The sequence below is a fragment of the Sus scrofa genome, chromosome 1 (assembly GCF_000003025.6).
Source record: "Sus scrofa isolate TJ Tabasco breed Duroc chromosome 1, Sscrofa11.1, whole genome shotgun sequence".
NCBI classification, from domain to species: domain Eukaryota; kingdom Metazoa; phylum Chordata; class Mammalia; order Artiodactyla; family Suidae; genus Sus; species Sus scrofa.
In genome coordinates this window covers 36,697,409-36,709,659 of record NC_010443.5, presented here as the reverse complement: position 1 = coordinate 36,709,659, position 12,251 = coordinate 36,697,409, and the positions used below count along the sequence as shown (strand labels likewise).

The 12,251-nt window shown below is 33.6% G+C and overlaps 1 long non-coding RNA gene across 7 annotated transcripts in view; it reads right to left on the bottom strand.

The window, feature by feature from the left end:
- Positions 1-12,251, bottom strand: part of LOC106508854 — a 29,583-nt gene that overhangs the window by 15,877 nt on the left and 1,455 nt on the right. For 4 of the 7 annotated variants that reach the window (XR_002343016.1, XR_002343015.1, XR_002343017.1 and 1 more), the window contains exons 2-4: positions 6,743-6,784; positions 6,402-6,460; positions 5,343-5,442 (exon numbers count right to left, since the gene is read on the bottom strand). This is a non-coding gene — a long non-coding RNA (uncharacterized LOC106508854). Of the gene's footprint in view, positions 1-2,066; positions 2,214-5,342; positions 5,443-6,401; positions 6,461-6,742; positions 6,785-12,251 lie in introns of all 7 variants that reach the window. The other 3 variants (XR_001305930.2, XR_001305929.2, XR_001305928.2) reach the window with 1 other exon arrangement.

Sequence of the window (12,251 nt, the reverse complement as noted above, 5' to 3'; positions counted from 1 at the left end):
AGCACTAACTTTAAATGAAGTCAGATGCCTTGACTATCAGATGCAATGTATTTAGTTGGACATTCTAAGGACCAAATCCAGGCTTCCATCACAGTACCAACCCCAGAGTGACCACAGTTCTTTTTATTATCTGAAAGTGAGAAGAACAGTCATAAGGCTACTTGTGTTTTATTCCAGAGGCAAAGCGAAGAGCTCATATCACTGAAAAAATTTTAAAGGGCGAGTGAGTAGGAAAAGGTATACTTCTGATTATAGTCTTTTTTTTTTTTTGGGGGGGGGGTCTTTTTAGGGCCGCACCAGCAGCATATGGAAGTTCCCAGGCTAGGGGTTGAATCGGAGCTGCAGCTGCTGGTCTACACCACAGCCACACAGCAATGTGAGATCTCAGCCATGTCTGTGACCTACATGCAGCTCACAGCAATGCTGGATCCTTAACCCACTGAGCAGAGCCAGGGATCTAACCTGTGTCCTCATGGATACCAGTTGGGTTCCTTACTGCTGAGCCACAATGGGAACTCCTGATTATAATCTTTGAGTTTTGTTTTTAATCTTCCTTTCTTTCTCTCTTTTTTTAAACAGATATAGTCCCTTAACTGAAATTTCAGGTTCTTGGGGTATACCTTACCAATTGATTCTTGTGAAGTGATATATTTTGTTCTATTTTTATCAGTTCTGGAACATAAATTCTGTCTATTACATTATCTGTGTCTATGTGTATCAATGCATTTATATTTTATAATCTTTATTTAATTCATCTGGTATCCCAATATAATAATTATAGGAATAGCTTTGTTGAACTTAAAAGTTATTTTAGGGTAAGATTCATATTATAAAAGCAGTAGAGAAAAATCAACCACTAATTAGAACTTGCAAAATATATTTTTACAGATTAAAATGAAAAAATGCCATTTAAATGTTTTAATTGGTTTCAGTTTTACAACTGCAAACCAGATGGTTTCTTTTCAAGTAGTTTATGTCATTGCCAAATAGCTGAATTACCAAACCAGCTGTGATTATTAACATTTACCTAAACAGAAAAACATGTCTGCTATTTGTTTGCTAAGAGAGTACCTGCTTTGCAAAAAGTTTGGCAAGCAAATCATGACTTTACTCTGGATAGCATAATATTTTAATAACATAGAGCAGAGATAAAAGATGGACATATTAACTTATATCCTAACATGTATCCTGGTTTAAAATTTTAACTGATTTACCCAGGTGTCAAAACCAAGCAATCTCTTGTGGATTCTTCCAATTTTATTATTCTACAATTGTCAAATTTATTTACATTTTTAATGTGAAGAAATTGCTCCAGACTTTTTAAAACTCTGTTAATAATTCTCTTTAACTGCTTGTTAAAATGTTATATTCTGGAAGCAACTGGTTCTTACTGAAATTTGTTTCTAATATAAGCTGAGGTTTTCTAACTCTTTTAACTCTTAGCAAATGTAAATTTTCGCTAAGAATTAAGCAAAATCCAATTCCGTAAAAAAAAATTAATAAATAGAAACCTCAATTAAATAGAGTTGGGAGACCAGAATGGGGAGTCCCATGCCATGTGACGACAGCAGAGCCCAGCGGGAGAAAGCAAGCCTCCTCTTATTTCCTGGAAAGGACTCAGCCAATGAAAAGCCATGGACACTTTGTTTTCTATAGCCCTCCAGCTTCCTTTCTCCCCCTCTATAAAAGTGTTCCCCTTCCCTGCCTTGAGGGGATTTGTGTTCCATAGCCCAAATTGCATTTCTCTGCTAGAGAATAGCATTCATCTTTGCTGGAGAATATCTGGCTGTTTCAGGTCAACAATTCTCTTTAGAGCCAATTAAGGAAGGAGAAATTTAAGAGGAAGTAATGGTGAGAAATGCTGTTTCAGTTCTTTTAGCAAAAATATAAATTTTCAGGAAAAATTCTGATTAGAAAATGACATTGTAAATATTCCATGACAGTCATTTTTCAACCAGGGTTCTCCTTGGTAATTTACTGTTTGGGTAAAAGGACTAAATTAATTTATTTTCGTCTCCCAAGTCTGTGATGGGATAGGCATTTTTATTGATCTGGGTTTAGCTCACCTGATCTCAGTGGGATCTATCTCTGGTCAGCTGGAGGCCCTCAGGGGCCTGGTTGGTATAGGATGGTCAGCATAGGAATAACACAGCTCTCCTCCAGGTGTTCCTTACATTTCCCTAGCAAGCTAGCCCAGGGATGTTTTCATGGTTCTGGGGAAGGAGCAAGAGCAGTAAGATAGCAAATCCTAAAGCACAAGAGCTTTTCTCATCTCTGGTTGTGTTCTGTTTGATAATGTCTCATTGGCCAATGTGAGTATTGTGCCCAGCTCAAAGTCAAAGAGTTAGGCAGAATGCCCTCCTGCCTTTGATGGAAGGAGTAAAGAATTGGGACCATCAATGCAATCAATCAGATACACATCTCATATAGGTGATTAGTACTCTTGGATAGCTCTCCTGGGTATGATGTACAATTTACTTAATCATGTCTCTATTTATGGATAATCAGATTGATTCTATTTTTTTGCAATTATAATCAATGCTGACATAAAATAATCTATGGACACACAGCTCTATGCACATGTATGGATATTTTTCAACATTGTATTATGAAATTTTAAGTATAAAAATATTTCATAATTATTTCAAAGTTAATGGACCTTATATTCATGGGTTAAGTATATTTCTCAATCTATTGCTTTTTTTGGGGTAAGATTTTTATTTAAAATTTCCTGTCTAGTTCATAAATAAGATCCTCCCTTGTATTTTTTCTTTTATTATCCTTATCTAGTTTTCTGTTAAAATTATACTGTCTTCCTTTAAAAAGAAATGTTCCCTTTCATCTTTTGCCTCTTAATATCTTCCTATCTCTAAGGTTTTCTGCAGTTTTCCTGTGGTGCATTTGGTGCATATTAATCTCTTTTTATCCACTTCCACTTTAGGAATCTGAGATTTCACACCTTTTGTCAACTCTGGAAAATTCTAAGCCATTTTAAAAAGTATTGCCTCTCTTCTATTCTCTCTGGTCCCTCAATCTGAAACTCATTTTTAATTTATGTTGGACATTTTCATTCTAACCTCAACATCTCAACTTCTCGAGTAATTTCCAGTTTTATACAGTGTATCTCTGTTTCACATTTTAGATAATTTCCTTAAATCTATTTTCAGATCAATAACTCTCTTTTGCTTTTATTCCATCTTCAAGCTTTTTAAGACTGATCGTTTGATTCTCAAAATTGTTGTTCTTTCATCTCATGCTTGTGGATATAATGCAGCTGTTTTTACCTTCTGACTTTGGCTAGTTCTGCTTTCTTTGGATTGTGTATGTGTGTTTGTGTATTTAAGTTACTTTTTCTATTCTTTCAAAAACACTGCTCTAATATTTTAATATACATATTTATTAAAATTTAAAGTTATCTAATATTTCCCTTACCCAAAATTGAACATTAAAATATTTTCATTCTGATCATCTTATCTCACATGTCATTATTGCCTAAGATTTATTTTCTACTAAATTCTCCCAAACTGGATATTTATTAGTTTGTTTAGATTTACCCTCTTATATATTTCTGTTTATATCCAATGTCTTCTTTCTGGTTTTGATTTCTTTTTTCCTGAAGGAGATCCTTTAGACATTCTTTCTGTAAAAGTTACTGATGGTAATGATCATTTTTTTGCTTTCTCTAAAAATATCTTTTATATTGCCCTCATTTCTGAGAGTTTAGTTATAAAGTCTACATTGAATGTTTATTAACTTAAATAGTTTGAAGTTATTTTTTCACTATCTTTTGGCTTCTATTGTTACTATAGAGAATTATGTTCTTAGCTTATTTTTTCTTTTGTAGGCTGTGGTTAATCTCTAGATACATTCACCATATTTTCTTTGTCAATGGTATTAGGCAGTTTTTCTAACATAGGTGTGGAATTTTAAAATTTATCCTACCTGAGATGTATGTCTCTTGAAGGTGAAAATTCAGTTCTGGAAAGTTCTAGCTTTCATCTTGTGACTATCACTTCAATTCTGTCTATTCTATCTTCCTGGAACTCCTATATTTTTCCTCCATATTTAAAATATTCTCTTTCATCTTTTTTATCACTTTATTTCCTCAATTTACAAGTCACTATTTTCTATTTTGCTGTTTCTAATGTCTGAAGTATTTAATCTCAATATTCTTTTAAAACACTGATATTTCATTTTATTTTAAAAATATTGATGGCTTCATATTTGTAATGAGTTGTTAATTTTAATTAAAAATTTAAACATTTATTTTATATTCTTTATTGTTTCTTCATCTGATGTTCTGGAGGATCTACTTCAGGTGACTGTTAATTCTCTTGTATTTGCTGCTGTAGGGTAGTTTCTTTACATGTTCTCTAATTTATAAATTTATGCAGAGGGTAGAGAGGATAGAAGGTTAAATTTCGGAGGATAATATAAAGATTCCACTACTGTCACCATCTGCTCTTCAGTCAAATGCAAGCTTTTTTCTTTTAAATCATGTGTGTGTGTGTGTGTGTGGCTGCTCCCATGGAATGAGAAGTTCCCTGGCCAGGGATCGAACCTATGCCACAGCAGCAACCTGAGCTACAGCAATGACAACACCAGATCCTTAACCTGTTGAGCCACTAGAGAACTTCCTTAAAGCACATCTTTATGTTTGGTGTATGATTATGATAATTGAACTAATCATAGAACAATTAATTAAATTTTGGGTAGGGAAATATATTAGAGAACATAGTAACAAATCATTATAGGTGCACTTGATATAAATAGAAAATTGTCATGTAGTGTGAGGGCAGCTTTACAAGAGTCACACAATTATTCCCTACAAAAATAGGAAGGTAACCAAAATATGGGAAATATACACTAAAGATGATATAATTTATGTTTAGAGAGATTAAGAAATTTTCCCAGGGTCTGAAAGCTAATAAGTGACAGATGTATACCCTGATTTCAGTTTGTTTGACTTCAAAATGCATTTTAATCTCTATTCATACTGACTCTTAGTAGACCCTCTGGTGTCAGAGGCTATCTCTTATTACACCTTCTTTGGTTTTTAGCTAGGTACATGTTAGCTCAAAGACAGATAGCACTTTTCTATGCCAGCTTACATCTTGGTGTGGTCATGTACCAGAGTTCTGTCCAAAGGAATAGAAATGATATGGTATGGTCATCCCTAGTGTAAGGGAGTAGAATAGGTTCCAGGACTCTCTCCTCCTCACCAGCTACCAAACTCCCCATGCTCGAATCCTTTATAGAAAATGGCATACTACAGTGGGCTGCTTCCATCTCTGCTGATATGGAGGGCAGACTGTCTGTGTGACTTTCAGATACTGACTGACCTTAAAGAAAGGTGTGTGCTTCACTTGCTTCACTTCCGCTTTCTCCTTTGTTCTTGCTGGAACACTGGTGTGCTTTCAGCAGGTCAAGTTTAAGGATGTGCTAGTGTTAAAAGTTAGTTTTCAATAATGAATAAGACAGTTTTGTAAGTGCCATTGCTAATCTCATAATACAGTTAACCCTTAAACAATACAGGGGTTAAGGGCATGGACACCTACCACAGTTGAAAATCCATATTACTACAGGGAGTTCCCTGGTGGTCTAGTAGTTAGGACTTGGTGCTTTCACTGCTGTGGCCTGGGTTCAGTCCTGGTCTGGGAATTGAGATTCCTACCTGGAGCCACTCCACAGCAGGACAAGTTAAAAAAAAAAATCCACATCACTATAGTAGTTAATTAATCCTAGCTGAGGTTTCACACTCACAGATTCAATCAGAATCAATCTCTGTGTAGGACACATTTATTGGAAAAAAATCCCCATATAAGTGGATCCCAGTAATTCAAACCCATGTTCAAGCATCAGCTATGAGAAAAACCTACTTGATTTCTGTTAAGTCAAATTTAAAATACAAATCACTTGACTAGATTTGATAAAAATTTTCAAAAGTCGATTCCTCTCCCCATTTTGTTATGTTTATTTTTCCTATAAAGAAGTAATGTCACCACATTAAATAGGCAGGAAATTACAGAGAAAAAAAATCACCCATAACATAAATACTCTTTAATTCACATTTTGTGGTTTTTCTCCTAGCCATTTTTAGATAAACTTTATTTTTAACAAAAGACATGTAAGCTAAACTACCAGTAATAGAATATCTTAGTTTTTTTCACTTACCATGTTATATTTTTACATATTTCTACCTGGTGATTAAAATCATTATTTTAAATGAGTGCACAGCACTCCATGGAAACACTACATGTATTTAACTGGACATTTTACATTGTTCCAGTTTTTTGCTGTGATACATTTCATTTCCACTATATACTAAATGTACAAATTTAGAACATTAGCTCTGGGTCTCTCTTACCTTCTCTGTAAATGAATAAAATGATATTACTTACCTCTAAAGTCCTGGAGATGATTAAATTCATGCAGGATCATTAGGTATTCAGAGAAGTTCCTGGCACATTATATGTAAAGTATACATTTTTTAATCATATTTTTTAATGGTTTGAGTTGACTGAAAAAATAGACTTGATGAAGTGTAAGCCACTCCAGTTTCTCCCTCTGAACCTGGTCTTTTTTTCTCCCTTCAATGAATATCTTAAGATTTTATTGTCTCTCTTAGATAATAAACTAAAAGCCCCTATGTTTTGAAGATAAAAAAAATCTAGTCTTGTTTCATAATTGTCCTATCATTGCAATTCGCTCCAGAGAAAAAACAAAAACTTTGAACTCTTACCTAGTTTCTCTCACTCCTCACGCTTGATCCACACTGGGAAGCCTGGAGTGGGAGAATGAAGGTATGTTATTTTCTTCATTGTAGTCTAGTTCTCTTTCCAATCTTACTTTCTAATAAAAGTTGTTAAATAAAAAATGATGAAAATGATGTTGGAGTTTTCCTCATTTGCTTAAAAATTCTTGTGTTTGTTTGTTTTCCCCAGGAAAAACTGTCATGGCTTTTTAAGGGATTTAAGACAGAAAGTTTTACCTAGCAAGAAATAGTTCATTTCTTCTTCTTTTTTTTTTTTTGATGATTAACCAATTGATGTCATCTAGTTTTCTTATAGAATTCTTAACAATTTATTCATACTGAAAACTCCCTGGAGTCACAAAATTAAAAAGAAAAAGCAAAAACAACTAATGATTTGATGTGGTACCATTACCAGCTGAGTAGAATTTTTAAATTGCAGAATTTCTCTTCTTTTGCCCTATCCTATTGCAAATAATGTTCTAGTAGAAGTTATTCTTCATAATGTACAAACTGATAATGAAACATTACAGAAAAATTACTGTTAGCAAGGTAGATTTTACTCTAAGTTGTGACTTTTTTCCACTTAATGTTTCCTAGTAATTTCTATTTCTTTTGGATTACTGTGTGTCCTATTTCAAAGGCATTTTTTATCATGGAAAACACATCAAGAAGTCTAAGATTTCTGGCACTCATAACAAGAATTTGTTTCAAAGCCAATATCTTTCATCAATACTGGAAAATAGATTTGTGTCCCTGTAACCACTCCATATTCAATCTGAAAAATGAGGTAATCAGTGAGGGGAAGAGGATAAGAAGAGATGTACTTAGCTGAGCTAAATATTTGAAATATGAATATTGAGAGACCACACAAGTAAGGTGAAAATTTGCAAAGCTTCTGGAGTAATTGTCTTACAAACCACTGGACTGATGAAAAACTGAAATAGTGCAGGTTCCAAAATTTTGTGAGATTCTGCATCTCACAAATGATAAATGAAACCATGATAGAGGTGCTTTAAAATTACAAAAATTTTTTTGGCAACTGTGCTGCATCTGGCAGATTAAAATTTTTATTTAACCATTATTATAATCAACATGGAAGATATTTTAAGGATCAACAAAACAATGTATCAAAATCTTTTTTTTTTTACAAGCTATAAGATTCTAGCTAAATAGTGTTAGTTTTTATTAAAAATTAAAAATTAAAATATTTGGTAGTATTTTTGCTAATGAGCACAAAAGTACAAGAATAATCTTCTAAATCATTCATTTTATTTAAAATGATCCAAAAATGTTAATTTATAGGAATACATTCTCTAGTAACATATTCCAATCTGTGTTATGAAGAGCAAAATCATATTATTTTCCAAGATTTTTTCAAACATCATAAAATATTGTCAATAAAGTTTTAGGTTTTCTAATGTAAATAATTTTCTTAAAGAAGTATTTTGATGAAATTCATTCAATAAACATTTAAACCATATACAACATCAATTAGATAATACATAAAACATATCATCATTTAAGTATATTTATTAGAGAATATTGGATAACATTTAAAATAAATAAAAGTATCCATATTCCCATTACCTAAAAATTATTTTCTTATTTTAGTATGTTCCCTCCAGTGTTTTGTGTGTGTGTGTCTGTGTGTCTGTGCATGCACATACATGTTTTTCAGTATTCTTGGGATCATACTATATTTAAGTTGGTATACTTAAGTGGTATTTTTCTCCCACTTGACACTAGTAGGGACCTTATTCTAGGCTATTAATAATTTTCATAAATGTCATTTTTTAATATGGCCATAATAATAGTTAACTGAATGTATATACTTGAATTTACATATTAGACATGTTTTAAAAATTTTTTTAAACTCTGCACATAAAATGTATATTATATTTAGATATTTAGGGTAATTTCCTTAGGGCAGATTCTGAAAAACAAGTGCATTGCTATTTTTAAAAAGAATCTTAGCAGACACTAAGAAAAGACAAAAATTCTCAACAGTTTAATTATTTCTCATGAACAGCATCTCCTTAAAATAGTAAGAGAGGGGAAAAAAAATCCTTCAATAATTTTCCTTGAAAATATTTTATTTTTGTCTTCCCAAAGTAAACAGCAGCATTGAAGGGGCCTTGCCTTTTTCAAATGAGAGCAAAATTTACATTAGAAGAACTAGTTGGCATAAAGCAAGGGATGTATTTATCCTTCTGGTGTTAAGATCTTGTCCAGATCTTGTCCTTCCTATCTAGATTCTCTCATACTTTCCCTGGATTTGGAGTCAAGGGCAGTTATCACTCAAGGCAATTCCAGTTTGGAGAGAAGATTCTAGCTGTGTGGGTGGGTTAGGTTTCCAATAGCTGCCTTATAATTTTTAACCCTTTGAATCAAAGGAACTTAAATTACTGAAAAACTGTTGGAAAAAGGAGATTATTTTGAAAATTTAGGTATGATGAAATTTTCCAGTGTTTTTAATAAATGAAGGTGAGTCTACATTACAAAAAAAATTGTAGTAAATGAAGTGAAAGTAAATGAAGGCAAAAGTATATATTACAAAAAAATGAAGGTGAAAGTCTATATTACAAAAATGAAGTAAATGGTGATAGTTTATATTACAAAAAAATAAAAACTTTATTTTAGGAAAGCAATTAATCAGAATTTAGATGATTTTCTTACATTTAAAGACAGTATACCATATTGGAAAATTAAAACACAAGGGGTTAATGCCTTAAACATAAACTCTTTTACTTTGGGCCACTCAACCTCTCTGACCATTTAATTTCATGTATAATAGAAATAAAAACATCTATACCAGCCCGACCAATATCATAGTTTTGTTAGGCTCAAATAAGGTAATGTAAAAGTACATGCTTCATTACAAGGATAAATATAATTACTACCCTAATACTCTATTCAAATGTTTTTTAAATATGTAAAAATTTTAAAAACAGAAGCTGTTTTTTGGTAAAAGTTATGAAAAATGCAGATAAAATGAAAGTTCTCTTTGATTCTCATTCTCTGGCTTCTACCTACTTACAAAACCATTGGAAAAAATTAGAGTTACCTATTAGTTTGCTCTAAAAGCACTGTCCAATATGGTAGTCACTAGTGACACATGACTATTAAATGTAAATGTAAGTTAATTAAATATAAATAAAATTTATATTGTAGGTCACACTTGCCATATTTCAGATGCTCAATACCCACAGGTTAGTATATTGGACAGGACAGATATAAACATATCCATCATTGAAAGTTCTATTGAACAGCCCTACTATAGAATTAAGTTCAGGAAGAGAGACTGTGGTAGGCAGAATAATATCCTCCTACTCCCAGATGTCTATGTCCCATTCTCCAGAGTCTGAAAATGTTACCTTCACAATAAGAAAAATTGCAGATGTGATTAAGTTAAGGGTCTTGAGATTATCCTGCATTATCTGGGTAGGCCCAATGTAATAACAAGGGTTCTTAGAAGAAGTCAGGACAGTCAGAGTCAGAAAAAGATGTGCTAATTGAATCAGAGGGTAGAGTGATGGGCTCTGAAGATGGAGGAAGGGGCCCCTAGAAGGTAGAAAAAGCAAGAAGAGAGATTCTCCTCTAGAGCCTCCAGAAGGAAGAAACACTCGTGACACTTTGATTTTAGGACTTCTGACCTGAAGAACTGTAAGATGATACATTTGCATTGTTTTAAGCCATTAAGTTCATGATAATAGCAATAGGAGAGTAATACATTATGACAATATATGTATTTCTATTCCCCCCTTAATGAACATTGCTATAGAGAAAAGTAAAGCACTGAAAGTGTTTGAGATGTTCAGGTCAGCAAGGATATGTGCAATGTGAGTTGGTAGATGTTTAACAACTTACATCCCGGTGGGGAGGGACCCAAACCCTGATCTATAGCATTTGCCAAGTCCCATGCTGTAAATACCCCACCATGACCAATTTCAACATAGCAATATAATGTTGCTAAACATAAGAGCTGGGAAGATACGTCAGTTTCTGCATATTATTGGATCTGTGTATGTGTGTGCACATGTGTATTTTTAGGTACATATGTGCATATATGTATGGAGTTCCTATTTTAAATAGAAGATCTCACTGATACTTCTCAGAGAAGCCTTGCAGATAAATGTGGAAAAATATTCTTGGCAGAGGGAATAGTAAGTGTAAACACCTGATGGGGGAGTTACTGGTGTATTTGATGGATTTCATGTTTGTCTGAGAGCTAATATGAAGACTAATATAGCTGAAGGAAAGTGAGTTGCTCAATTGTGGGTGATCAGGTCAGAGAGTAAACTATATCTACATACGTGTCTTTGCATTTGGGGGGCAGACAAGGCTTCATAAGTCATTATAAGGACTTTTATTTTGAGAGAAATAGAAGGGGTTTGAGGAGAAGTGTGACATAATCTGAGTTAAATCTGGCTTTTTGGTTGAGGATAAATAGAAACAGGCTGAGACACAGGAGGGTGTTGCACAATAATTCAAGAGAGAGATGCTGGTAGCTTGGCCAAAAGTGATCAGGTACTGCAAGTAGAGGTGACAGAATTTGCGGAAAAATTGAATGCAGGGTAAGAGAAAGTATGGGGTGAGAGAAGTATTGAATGTAGGATGAGAGAAAGTGTGGGGTGAGAGAAAGTGCCAAGCTGAGGTTGAGTCCAGGATTTTGACTTGAGTAATTGGAAAGGTGAAAGTGTTGTCAGCTGTGACTGGGAAGATGGTGGAAAGAGCGGGTTTGAGCCAATTCCGAATGTGTTAAACTTAAGATGACTTAGAAAATTCATCCAGTCCAATGAAGAATTGAATATACATATCTGATTAGGGAAGAGAATCAGGTGGACATGTAGATTTGGTATTAAAGCTGTGGTACTGGATGAGTGTAGATAGAGAAGAAATCGGAGGACTAAATCCTTAGGGTACTCTAGGATTTAGCAATAAGGAACACAAGGAAACCAGAAAAGGAGACTGAAAGGCCATCAGGTTGGGGGAAAACAAAAAGAGAATAGCATCCAATTAAAGAAAAAGTTTCTTGGAGGAAACAATCATAAAGCCCAGCGAATAAACCTGGTTAGTCACATAAACTGAAGCCTGAGAAAGAACTACTGGATTTAAAAGTGTTATTAACCATATTAGCCAAAATAATTTTGATTGAGAGACAGGCACTAAAGTCTGATTGCCATAACTTTAAGAGAGAATGGGAGGAAAAGAACTGAACGCATCAAATTTAGCCAATCCCAGTTTTTCCTGTGAAAAAACTGAAAGTACAGTTGCTAAATATAAAATCAGGAAAGGATTTTTTAAAAGGTGGGAGATATTACAGCACATGTGTGTGCAGATTTTAAAAAAATCAGGAAAAGGGAAAATTCTTGAAGCAAAATAAGGGAGAATTGTTAGAGAATGTCCTTAAGAATGGGAGTGAACTGGGATCTAGCACACAAGTGGATTGGATGGTTTTAGATAAATGGTTGGTCCAGGGGAGCAGATAGAAATTGAT